The sequence below is a fragment of the Pangasianodon hypophthalmus genome, chromosome 15, assembly GCF_027358585.1.
Source record: "Pangasianodon hypophthalmus isolate fPanHyp1 chromosome 15, fPanHyp1.pri, whole genome shotgun sequence".
NCBI classification, from domain to species: domain Eukaryota; kingdom Metazoa; phylum Chordata; class Actinopteri; order Siluriformes; family Pangasiidae; genus Pangasianodon; species Pangasianodon hypophthalmus.
Window position 1 is genome coordinate 22926521 of NC_069724.1, and position 12500 is coordinate 22939020.

The window sequence follows — 12500 nt, forward strand, 5'->3', positions numbered from 1 at the left end:
GAGCAGCAGCAGCTGAGGAGCCGGTTGCTCCAAAACATGATCGTTTACACAACGTGCAGCTCGAATGGCCTGGCCTCGGGCCGACACTGGGGGTTCAAACAGAAGTCAGGACACATGTGAGGCCAAAATTAGCATTGAGGATGATAAAGTGCTCTCACTTCATATTGTCAGGTTTGCTGGAGCCAGCTCTATCAGCCGACAAGAAAGTAGAAAGAGGTCTTCTCACTCACACTGAATATTTCAGGAAAAGTTGCTAGCGTTTAGCATTTGAAAGTGTGTAGTTCCATCATGTAGTCATTTCAGGCCCCGCCCACACGTATCCAGATATTTATGAATACAGAGAATTTTCTCTGCGCTTTGGCGTCCTGTCCACAGTTTGGAGTCACTGTTTGAAGTGAAGCTGTCTGAAAACACCGCCGAAATGTGGAGAAATTTTTTTAAAGGACAACTTTCCACGTTTTTGTGTTTCTGAAAACAATGACATCACAGTACGAAACTGCACGTGCCTGCGGCAGTTTTGCGAAAGTTATAAATGTACAACGACTCCGTTAATCATGGCTGCTGACCAGGTTGCTCTGTACTTCATGCTCTGTAATTTCTTGCTTGATGACACGTTTGCAATTTAATTACACTTATATATGGAGGGAACAAAATATGACGCATCCAGAATCCACTAAAAGCTGAACTAAAAGCTTGTGGGACAAGAACCAATCCGAGGTTGTTGTGGCTGAAGAATGCGTTTCCAGATCTGGCCTTCTGCATGTCTCACTACACATGTCCTTAATGTTATTCTTCTTCTACTGTGTTCAAATCACATTTACGTTTTAGTGTGGTTTAAGATATTTTTGGAAAAAAAAAATTAAAGGGGTTAAAAATCCAATCTAATCCAAATGTGTTTCCACCCTGCTGCTGTTCCTGAGAAGACGGGGTTACGGCGGGTTCTCCAGAGGTATCCAAGTTCTAATAGAGCTCAGATAACTCCAAGAGCAGGGCTGTGGTTAAAGCAGGGTGTGCTCACAAACACAGGCCTGCCATTCTTCATGCTCACAGCTGAAAGATGACACCCGAGATTAAAACTCCCATGACCAGTGAAGTTTCAATTCATCCATTGAAACCTGTTACTCAGCAGATTTATGAAATAAAGGTGTATACTTAGAGACATTTCTGTGATAAACAATATGCATCGCAGTATACAAGTTTGCTAAGAAACAGTCTGTGGCGTTTAAAAAAGATGCCAATACTTTTATTTAACATGTATAAAATATAGATTATTTAACGATGAAAAAAATTTTTAAGTGTTCAAAATCAAATCCAACAGCTTCCAAGTTCAATTCAGTTTGTAATTATTAAAAACATTATTATAAAAATTGTTATAAAACGATATCACATTATTTGCGATATCTCAAAAGTGTATTGCTACATAATTTATCGCAATATCGATGAAATCAAATTCAAAGTATTATGAAAACGCAGCAAACAAACAGGAAAATTGACAAAGAAATGTTTTTTTTTCCAGAAACAAACACAAGATGAGCCTGACTGTTGTGTTTACCTTTACTTTACGCTTGGTGTATCCTCACTCGTCCCTGCTACAATGCTACGTAATTGGGTAGGGTTAGGAAAGCACGTCCGGGCACGCAAAGCTATAACTCCATCAGGAGTGTGTGCCGTATTTCAATCTGACTTCAACATGACATCCTTATTAAAACAAAACAGAGCTGACATGTTCTGCAGTGGGAAGCGTTTTGGCCGCCAGTCAAAAAAAACAGAATCGAGCCATTAAAAAAAAAACACTAGTTTAAAAAAAAACACTGCTAATCCAGCCCTTGTAATATGACCGCAAGATTAAGTACCTCACTTTGTCTTTCCCTGAAGTGACGCGGGAGCATCTGTACGTGTTATCCGAGAAAAAGTAAGTGCTCTACCTCCATGATGGTCTCTTTCAACTCGCTTCTACGTGTGATAGAGTGAGAACACAGGCGCTCAGTTAAAAGTCTCACCGAAGAGCTTATCAGTGGTTACGGACAACCCTGTCTTTAGAGAGTCACCGTTCCACTCAATAGGGGAAACTTGAGAACTCCAGACTTAAAAGGTGGAAAAGCTTGGTTCTTAACCTGAGAGCAGGCACTGTACAAAATAAAAACAGTAACATGAGTACTTGAAGCCTTTCTAAGGGACATCACAATGCCTTCAGGGCTTTTTAAAGCAAAAAAACAATAAATATTCTGGAAGCTGTTATGAGGAAAATGTTGTCTTGTTTCATTTTTTTAAAACAAAGCAGATTGTGAGAGTGTGTCTTCGCTTCAGTCCGAGCATTGTGAATCCCATTGCGTGTCAGAGAGGAAAGGATGGCATTAAGATCTAGTCAAGCAGGTTTTTAGGCTTTTACAGTTCATGAAAGGATTTCTGCAGGTCTATAGAGATGAGAGCGGCAACCATGTTTGTGTAGAAATACCAAAAGAAAGATTTCCTGCTCATTTCTAGGTGATAAGCGTTGCACGGAAACTTGTGCATTGAATCCTTTCACACTTTATGAAGTGTGTGGTGTGAAGAAATATAATCTCTGGGAGGTTCAGGTTTCAAGATAACAAATGTGTTGTGCATAAAAGCTTTAGTAGTTTGCAGAGCAGTGTTCTGTGCGGTGTAATGCCGTGTTCTGTGGACGGAACAAAAGCATAAAGCTCTGCGCACACAAACAGCCGTACACGCATCAAAGACGAGACAAAGAAAAGCAAGGGAAGAAAGGCCAAGCATCTGCCAAATGAATGCCTAAATGGAATTCAGCCCAAAGAAAGACGAGTGCGTTGGCATGGACACCTGTTGCCGTGGCAACAAATTCATCAGCTCATCATTTCAGCATGGCGGTACTACAGGTAAGATTTATTGACAAGCTGGATGGAATCGCCTGGAGCTGAGTGGCACTTCAAAGCACATCACGAGGCTTCTTCAGGCGTATCCTTTTTCATTTTCACCTCGTCTCTACTTCAGGGGAAAGTCCAGAATTCTCCTAGCAAAAGCTTAAAGCTTACAGTAACCAAAAAAAAATGCCTTGAGGGGAAAGATCTTTTTCTAAAGTTACCAACCCTTTCACTTTTACTCTCTGCCCTTCTATCTCGCATATGCTCCATCGTCATTCCTCTGAGACATCAGTGTCGATCGAGGTCCAGTGCAAGGATTATTTAGGATTGAAAATTTTACAAACCCTACCAATGTGTCGGGTATTTCTAACAGTGTTGGCTGCTGTGGTAAACAAAACTTTAAACACTTCAGGACGTGCTGTTATTAGAAAATGATGGCAAGAGTAACAGTGGTTCAAGTGGGACACATCACACCCACCTGTCATTGATTATTTTCCTAGAACAGCAAGACGAGTGTTTTACTATTTACCTATAAACAAGGGTGGCTACTCTGGCATCATCTCCGACAAAGTAACTTGCTATGCACTACAGTACTTAGTGCTAATATGTGTACATTGGTTGTACATTGGATTCAAGGTTATTTTTTGACCAAATTTCTCCCCAATTTGGTAACCTGCCAATTCTCACCCACTAGCTAACTCTCCCCTATCACACAACAGCTACCAACCAGGGAAGGCGGGACAAACACTTGCTTCCTCTGAGACACATGAAGCCAACCTCCACATCTTTTTGAACTACTGCTCATGGTGCATCACAGGGCAGCGTAACAACCTTGGATGAAAGTGCTATCTGCCCTCTTCCGCATACGTGAACTCACAGATGCCCACGATTGGCTTGTGTCACTGTGATTGACAGGAGAGAGAAAGTAACATCGTTCCTCCCACCCAGAGCACACGTCCAATTTTGCCCTCTTGACACTGGCCACTGATGGATTCAAACTCACATATTTACAGTTTCATCAGAGATGGTGGGATCTGTTGGGGATGAAAGGCTTGTCAGTGTCTTCATAACAATTGTGATTCTCTAAAAATGTACACAAATTTAAAAATGCTCCAGTACCTTACACACCAATACACATGGCAGTAAAAGCAGTAAATAAAGCTTACTCATCAGCAAAACACTACAGATGGCAATATCGGACTGGAACTAAACACACTTTATATACAGTGTAGAAAAAAAAACTGCTGAATGTGTCCTGCATTGTGTTTGACATTTGCCTTGTCCACGCTGTTCTCGCCACCTCAGAAATGGAAATGGGACACAGCCAGTGGCATCACGCCCACTGGGCAGCCATGTGACTATCCAAAACATTCAGCTCCTGCCAAAGTCTCTTTCACACAATATCCATCACTGTGTGCCTCCTCCCCACCCCGGCAGCCGCTCACATGGCACATTGATCGGGAGTCAATATGGTGCCACTCAGCCTCGACCCAAAATGCCTTTCTGGCAGAATGTTCTTCTCACTGAACTCTCCCACAATCCTTCACTCTCTCAAGAGCTTGTCTGTGTGTGTGTTCGGTATAGAGTACTTATCCTATGCAGAAGATCGGTGTTGTTTGGACTCAACCATCCCAACAGAAACTATACATATTCCCAATTGGGAGAAGAAAGGGAGAAAAGAAGGAAAAAAAAAAAAAAACGCTATCGTGTTGTGTTTGAATGTCTGTGACAAATCACTAGTTGTTTAAGGATGACAAAAAGATGAAGAAATTGGCACAAAACAAAAAGATGAGACATCAGGCCTTGTAGTGCCTGGTAGCTTTGCTCCAATCTGCAGAGTAACACAATAGCGTTACCACCGTGGACGAAGGATGATGACCAACGTCTGGTGGCTATAAACAATGAGTCTTCAAATTCAATTTTTCAATTTTATGTATATAGAGCTTTTAACAACGAACACTGTCACAAAGCAGCTTTACAGCTATGCAGATATAGGTATAGATTTAGATTTATTCCTAATGAGCAAGCCAAAGGTGATGGTGATGAGGTCCTTGAGATGACATGAAGAAACCTTGAGAGGAACCAGACTCAAAAGGGAACCCATCCTCCTCTGGGTGACACCGGCCAGTGAGAACACAAATCATTACTCTTCTGCAGCTGTATACTATAGAGTCAGGAAGGACTGTTAGAAAGATCTTCAAGACTGTTGGAAAGATCTTCAGTATATACATAAGGGTCACTGCTGATTTCAGTAGAGTTTTTGCTGTAAGTCTATAATAGACAGGTGAAGTTTTCCACTGTATAATGAATAAACAGCGGATCTGACAAACTTCTCACATCACGATTCTACAGAGCTGTGATCTCTCCAGATGCTGTCTCTCTCTCTCTCTCTCTCTCTCTCAAAAAAAAGGTTAAAGAGGCATGTCAAAAAGGTTACCACAGTTAATGTAACCGATCTTCAAAGACCTCTGGGAGTTAACCTGGAGGAGACCATTATATACACAGCTGAAAAAGCCTAAAGGCATAAAACGGGAACTAGAAGAATGACAAACAGCTTTCACTGCCCTCCACCTGTTACTCATCAGCCATCCCACAGGGTCGGAGGTGGTCATCTCTGCATGGTTCAACACCTCGGGCCGTTTCCAAAATAAATTTTAAAAAATCATCCCTTCAGGCGTACAAATCAACAAGACGATTTGTTCAAAAAGACTTGAAGAGAAGTCCATTAGAGACATCACCAACAGTTTTAACTAAACAAATCGGATTTGCAGAGGTGCCAACAGTGCTACCAAGAAAATCCTAGCAAGCAGAGACAAAAAATTAATTTTACAACCAAAAAAATGGTAGCATATATGTAGGACCTGAAAGCTCCATGCTAACAGCCACTAACCAGAGCCCACAGGCCCGGCCACTTGTTTTTCAATGTTTGCAAATTCACAGGTCAAAAGTTCGCCAAGGTTAAGTCAGTGTGAATCTAAGTAACTGTGTCCTTTCCCTTTCGGAGAACTGGTTCTTCCGCCAGATAAATTTTGTTTGCTTTTGGTCTGACTGCTGCTTTAGATGAAAGCGCAGAAGAGCATAACTTTCAGATCTCTCCCATACTGCCATAGCAAGGAGTCAAATTCGTAAATGCTACGACCACACCGTAGACGTTGGCACCTCTGGGTGTCAGAGACAAGCCCAAACAGTCATTTTTACGAAGACATAGTGCATTGATTTTACAGAGGGGGGAGTAAGAGAGCACTTGGCAACACCGTGACACAAAATAGACACTTTCACATATAATTACAGTATATGGAGAGGGTGCTGAGCTAGCGCTGGCCTGGAGTGACCACACTAAAGACACATGCAGGGTCAGCTACAGTAAAAATCCTATATTTAGAGCCCAAAATGCTGCATTCCCTACAAAAGTTGCACGAGCTTAGAGGGAGGAGGACAAAGAAATGAAGTCAGGGTGACTAAACAGAGGGATAGAGGTGGGTTAGAGAAGAACTTGTTTTGGGGTAGCCAGGGTTGGAGTTGTCCCTTACACTCTGATCCTGGTACTGTGCAAGACTGACGTAATCAAATGACAAAATCATTTATGTTACGCGTAGAAATGTCTGAGCACGAAACATTTAGGAACATTTTCCAAGTCAAAGTGAGACTTAAGCTCCAGTCAAGTCCACGTCAAGTTACAAAATGCAACAACTGTGCAGCTGAGTGAAAACTGTGCAGCTGAGTGAAAAAATTTGCATATCCCAGGGGGAAGTGTAGAGGATGCTAGGTGGAGGATGCAGAAATAACAAAAAGCAAACTAGTACCAAAAAAAGAGGTTGCCATGAACCTGTCAGTCATGAATGGAGTCCAAAAAAAATTTGAAAGAGCACTATTAATAAAATGTAATAGTTTAATAATATTTAATAATAGAAAGCTTAAATTATACAATCTAAAAATTGTTACTTGGAATAATGAAGAAACCTCTGTGAAACACAATGTCTTGTTGCTATAAACTAAATGTCTTCATTTTATCCTACGGGTGTCAAAACCTTTGCACTCAAATGTAATTCTAATTCCAGGTTTTAAATCAGTGTGGGCACACACACACCCACCCACACACACATACATCACTTTACTTCCATCACTGTAAAATGTAATTACTGGCCTCTCTAGCTTGCCTTAAAAAAGCCTGGATTGAAAAAGCCCTAATTTTAACATCTGCTCACACTGATGTAAAAGCTCTCTTATGCTCCAAACGCTACCAAGATGATTAAAGTGCTCAAGCAGTCTGCTCTCTAAAGCAGAAGAAACGTAACAGGAAGCCATATTTAGTGTGATTATATCCTTGACAGAGAGCTGGTACAGTGGTCAGGTCTGTTACTGTCATTCACACGACATTCCGCTTCTCATTGCCACCTGCAGCGGACACTTTTAGACGGACACAGTGGACATTCCCTGTGCCACACATCATTCCCGACAGAGCATGTGTAGAGGAGAACATCACATCACATCACTCAGAACGTCAAGAAGAGAATCTACACTATGAGAAACCCGAAACCCTGGGGGAGGGAAAGACACAATCGCAGGATACGCTAAACAGTGCAGAGGGGCGCAGGCTAGCAAACGGAATTTCAAGCCACGTAGATCCACTTACAGTTTGAAGAACAGGTGTCCGAGTGAACGAGAATGAAGACACTTTGGAGCTCAGCCATGTCACCAAGTTCACAAGGCTGTGGTTATGGGCTTTAAGGGAATTCTTTGTTTCCCTGCCTGCATCTATAGTACATCCAGCACTAGTACGCTGCAGGAATCAATGAAGCATCTAGATCCACTTATCATTAAAACCACAGGTGTCTGAGTGAACTCACATGAAAATAGACACTTTGGAGCTCAGCCGTGCCATTTATGTTCATGACTGCCTGAACTTCCAATCAGAGTTTCTGCGCAGAATCGCAGCCTCTCTTCAGTTCAATCCTCCCATTGGGCGAAATGACATGGAGTACAGTGTGCAAAACTTTGATTATGGGCTTTAAGGGAAATCAGAGGTGTAGTTTCCCTACCTGTATCTACAGTACATCCAGTGGTATTACACAGCAGAATCTGAGCAATGAAACATGTACATCCACTTACTGTTAAAAGACCAGGTATCCGAGTGAATTAAAATGAAATACAGACACTTAGAAGCTCATCCGTGCCACCAGGTTCACGACTGAGTGAACTCAACGGTGATTCGGTGCCGTACAGAGCTTCCCTATCTGAAGTAAATCCAGTGCTATGACACTGCAGAAATCTGAGCAATGAGACACTCATAGCACAGAGTTAAGCGCAGGCTCGCAAATGTCATTTCAAGCCACATAGATCCACTTACCGTTAAAAGAACGGGCATCCAAATAAAGTAGTATGAAGAGTAGACGCTTTGGAGCTCTGCCGTGGCACCGAGTTCACGATTGACTGAACTTCAAGGTTCAAGGTTTCTGCGCAGATTCGCAGCCTCCGTTCATTCCAATCCCAAGAAACCTCCCTTTAGGCAAACAGGGATGAGATTGCGCACAACATACAGAAGCTTTAAGGGACCTCTGAGACGTACTGCATCTACAGTACATCCAGCTACAGGAATCTGAGCAATGAAATATGTTGATCCAACTACCCTTAAAAGAACAGGTGTCTAAATGAAGAGTAGAGATTTTGGAGCTCAGCCGTGCCACCAGGTTCAAGACTGACAAATTCATTCAAATGTTTCATCCCAGCCTCTCTTCAGTTCAATCCCAAGAATCCTCCCATTAGGCAAACAGGGAAGAGATGGCACACAACGTGCAAGGCCTTGATTACAGGCTTTAAGGGTCACGGAGACAGGAGTTTCCCTACCTGCATCTACAGGACATCCAGCTGTACTACGCTGCAGCAATCAACAAAACAGGCAGATCCACTTACCGTTAACAGAACAGGCATCCAAATAAACTAGTATAAAAAGAGTAGACGCTTTGGACTCAGCCGTCTCACTAAGTTCATGACTGACTGAACTTCAATTGGTGTTTCAGTGCAGCCTCTCTTCAGTTCAATCCCCAGAATCCTCTCATTAGACAAACAGAAAGAGATGGTGCACAACGTGCAAGGCCTTGATTATGGGCTTTAAGGGAACTCAGAGATGTAGTTTCCCTACTGGTATCTTCAGTACATCCAGCGCTACTATGCTGCAGGCATCTGAGCAACGAAACATGTCGATCCACTTACCGTTTAAAAAAAAAAACAAAAAAAAAAAAACAAAGCAGGTGCCCAAAGTGAACTCGAATGAAGAGCCGAATGACTGAACTTCAATCGGTGTTTCACCGCAGAATCACAGCCTCTCTTCAGTTTAATCCGGAGAATCCTCCCATTAGGCAAAATGAGATGGAGCACAGCGTACAAGGCGTTAATTAAGAGCTTTAAAAGAACCTGGAGACGTTTCGCTACCTGCATCTACAGTAAATCCAGCGCTCCTACACTGCAGGAAACCGAGCAATGAAACTCTCATAGGTGGATAGACAATTGCTCTTCATTCTTGTGTGTATGTGTGTATGTGCATATGTACTTTACTCTTTGTTGTGACCAAACCCAAACCTCCTCACAAAGACTGGAAAACCTGAAACAAGACATTGCAGGAAGCTTTCACTGAGGAACAATTTCTGTACTTCAAACATTAAAGAAACTTAGTTTATTTTGCATGCATGACTATGTATAGTTATGTATAGCTCCATGACAAACAATAATACAAGACGCTGTGTGTGTGTTTTCATGCGTCCATGTAAAAACAAAAACAAACAAACAAAAAAAAAAGTCTCGAATGCCGTCACATCTTACCTCCTTCCTAATACCCCATCTTACTACCCAGAAGCCCCTGCTTGTATTCCCTAACCACAGGATTACTGGCTTGATGAGATGCCAGTAAAAACACCACAACTTCCTCATAACACTCCCTCACACACACACACACACACACACACACACAGCATCGTTAAAAAGGAGCCTATGTAATGAATTAAACAGAAGCAGATGCATTGTACAAGGAAGGAGAAAAGAAGAGAGGTGCACTGTTGAGGGACTCAGTTGAAGATCTTGGCCAAAACCCAAAATATTATCATTATTATTATTAAATTATTAAAATAATATAGAACGAGTAATAACATTTTTCTGTATAATTACAGGTGTACAGAATGAATAATAATAATTAGCTATATATTTTTTTTTTTTTACTATTTATACCATTTAAATGAAATTTAATTTCAAGCAAAGGTTTTCGGAAACATCTTCAACTGCACAGCATTTTAACTCTACTTATACGGTAAATTAACCCTTTATTTTTTAACAAATCCAGCCTTCTATAATTCTATAAGATGTCGATGGAGGCAAGGGCGGAGGCTTGTATAAATACACTTGTATATAATGTGTCTTAGGCTCAAAAATGTTTCATTTTATAAATTCCAGCATTAAACTAGCTTTTAATGTACTTTTGCATTTTTGGAAGGAGTCTCCAGTGCTAGCATACAGTCAGGGAAAGGTAAAGCTGTGAAGTTTGTCATAGGAAAGAGGTTTTTTTGGTTTCTTGGTGACATGACAAGCTACATAATTTGTTTCATTAGAGAGAAAAAAAAAGAGGCTGGTGAAGTAACGACTGTTTAGAGCTGCTATAAAGTAAATGTAATCCCAAAGGTGTTCAATGGGGTTGAGGTGCAGGACACTCGAGTTCTTCCACTCCAAACTTCACACACCATGTCTTCATGGAGCTCGCTTTGTGCACAGGAGCATTGTCATGCTGGAACAGGTTTGGGCCTCTTCGTTCCAGTGAAGGGAAATTGTAACGCTACAGCACACAATACAGACATTCTGTACAAGGCAACAGTGTTGGGAAGAAACACACATGGTCATGATGGTCAGATGTCTACATACTTTCGACTATATAGTGTATGACAGTCCCGTAGACGTGATACTGAAACAGAAATCTTGCTCTAGAGACTAAGGCTGTAGCGCTGATGAAGCGAGATGGCACAACGTTCAATAAGTCATTTATATCACCATGGCAACAACTAAAAAACTGTGGAGTTTGAAAAAACAACAACAACAAAAAAAACAAAAACGGAAAGTGGAAGTTAAAATTTGACATTTTACGACGAGTTCCTAATTAAAAAGACGTTCGTGTGTGTGTGTGTGTGTGTGTGTGTGTGTGTGTGTGTGTGTGTGTGGAGCGCTATTCTGGGAGCCACTAAAGATCAAAAGCAAAATCGCAGGCCTGGTCTATGATGTCCTACCGCAGGTGTCCTGTGTGTGTGCACTCTGAAGACAGATCAGGTTTTAACCTCAGAAGAACCGGATCGGTGCCAGTAACCGTGATCCTTTTCCTGTGTGTGTGTGTGTGTGTGTGTGTGTGTGTGTGTGTGCGACCTGAGGAGCTTAGTTTCCAGTTTCCTGCTCTCTGTAAATAAGCATGGACACCAGCAAGCACTGGCATAAGTTTTCCGAATGAGTTTCCTTCCTCACACAAGCCTGGCATTGCTGTAATACCGGTTATATACAACACCCTGACCTCGGAGAGTATGTTGGAGCGGATTAGCGTATTGTATTCCAGCGCTGTAGAACCCATTATTAATACATTACAGTGTTAATTTGAGACTTTCTAAACCAGGGTTCTCAGATTTAAAACCACAAAAATTCAAGTTGTGGTTTAAACTTGAATGAACCTTCCACCCTGAGACATTTTAAATATGTTTATATTAAAATATTTCTGATGTGTTTGTTGATTCTGGTGCTAATTTGTTTGATGGTGCTGTATTTTTGTCATTCATGTGAAAAGTTTGTGGCTGTGTGCTGTGCTGACGTCACAGGGAGAAAGATTTCAGCAATCCCAAACACAAGTCAGGGTTTGCTGTTAGCTCCTAAAAGCAAAAGAGCAAGAGCTTCGTTTCTCACTCACCGTTTTCCAGCGATGTTCAACGTCATATTAATGGGAAATCCAGCGTAGAAGAAGTGGAGATGTTGCTGCAAATGTTGGACTCAAAGTCCCAGAATGCAATGCAGCTATACGGTGAGTTATAGCAGAGAATCGGTTCGGCTAGTCGTCGATCTACAAGACGACATGTGGAATTAGCATGAAAGTTGCAGCTTTGGAAGCTGACCTGATGAGCAGAGGGTTCGGACGAGGAGGTGAGAGAGCTGGACAGACGAAAGCACTAAAGCGCCGCTGCATCACTGTTTAAGTAGAGATGACGCAAGGATTAAATCCTTCTATCCTGTAGAAAAGGATTAAATATCAGTCATAAAAGAAAAGTTTGATATGCAAGTCGTTCAGGGTGGATTTTTTGCGTTAACTTTGTTTGGTGCTATTTTATTCACACGCTCTTCAGTCTATAAAAGTCGTCTCTCTGCAGGCTCACTTAAACACGTGTCGTAAACGCAGCGGTTTTCCCTGCGATAGATCAGCTCGTTTCCTGCTCTATAAGACTGTAACGAGGCCGTGAAGTCTCCCACCTGCGGGCTATTCGACAGCACGCTGATTTCACACACTGATTTAGGGTCAGTGTGCACAAAAAAACCCGCGGAGCACCACTGAGAAAACTCACAGCGTCCACTGGCACTACCAGCAAGTGTGCTGGGCCTGAATGCTGGCAAACACACAGCAAAGCACTCAGTTAA

General features: G+C 41.9%; 1 protein-coding gene across 15 annotated transcripts in view; it reads right to left on the bottom strand.

The window, feature by feature from the left end:
- sema4d (sema domain, immunoglobulin domain (Ig), transmembrane domain (TM) and short cytoplasmic domain, (semaphorin) 4D) overlaps window positions 1-12500 on the bottom strand; it is a 71507-nt gene that overhangs the window by 31206 nt on the left and 27801 nt on the right. The window contains exon 1 of one of the 15 annotated variants that reach the window (XM_053240101.1): window positions 8206-8344. The exons of 12 other annotated variants lie outside the window; for them this stretch is intronic. The gene's annotated coding sequence lies outside the window, so the exon portion shown is untranslated. Of the gene's footprint in view, window positions 1484-7967; window positions 8179-8205; window positions 8345-12500 lie in introns of those variants that run through there. 2 more of the 15 variants (XM_053240100.1, XM_026928922.3) reach the window with 2 other exon arrangements.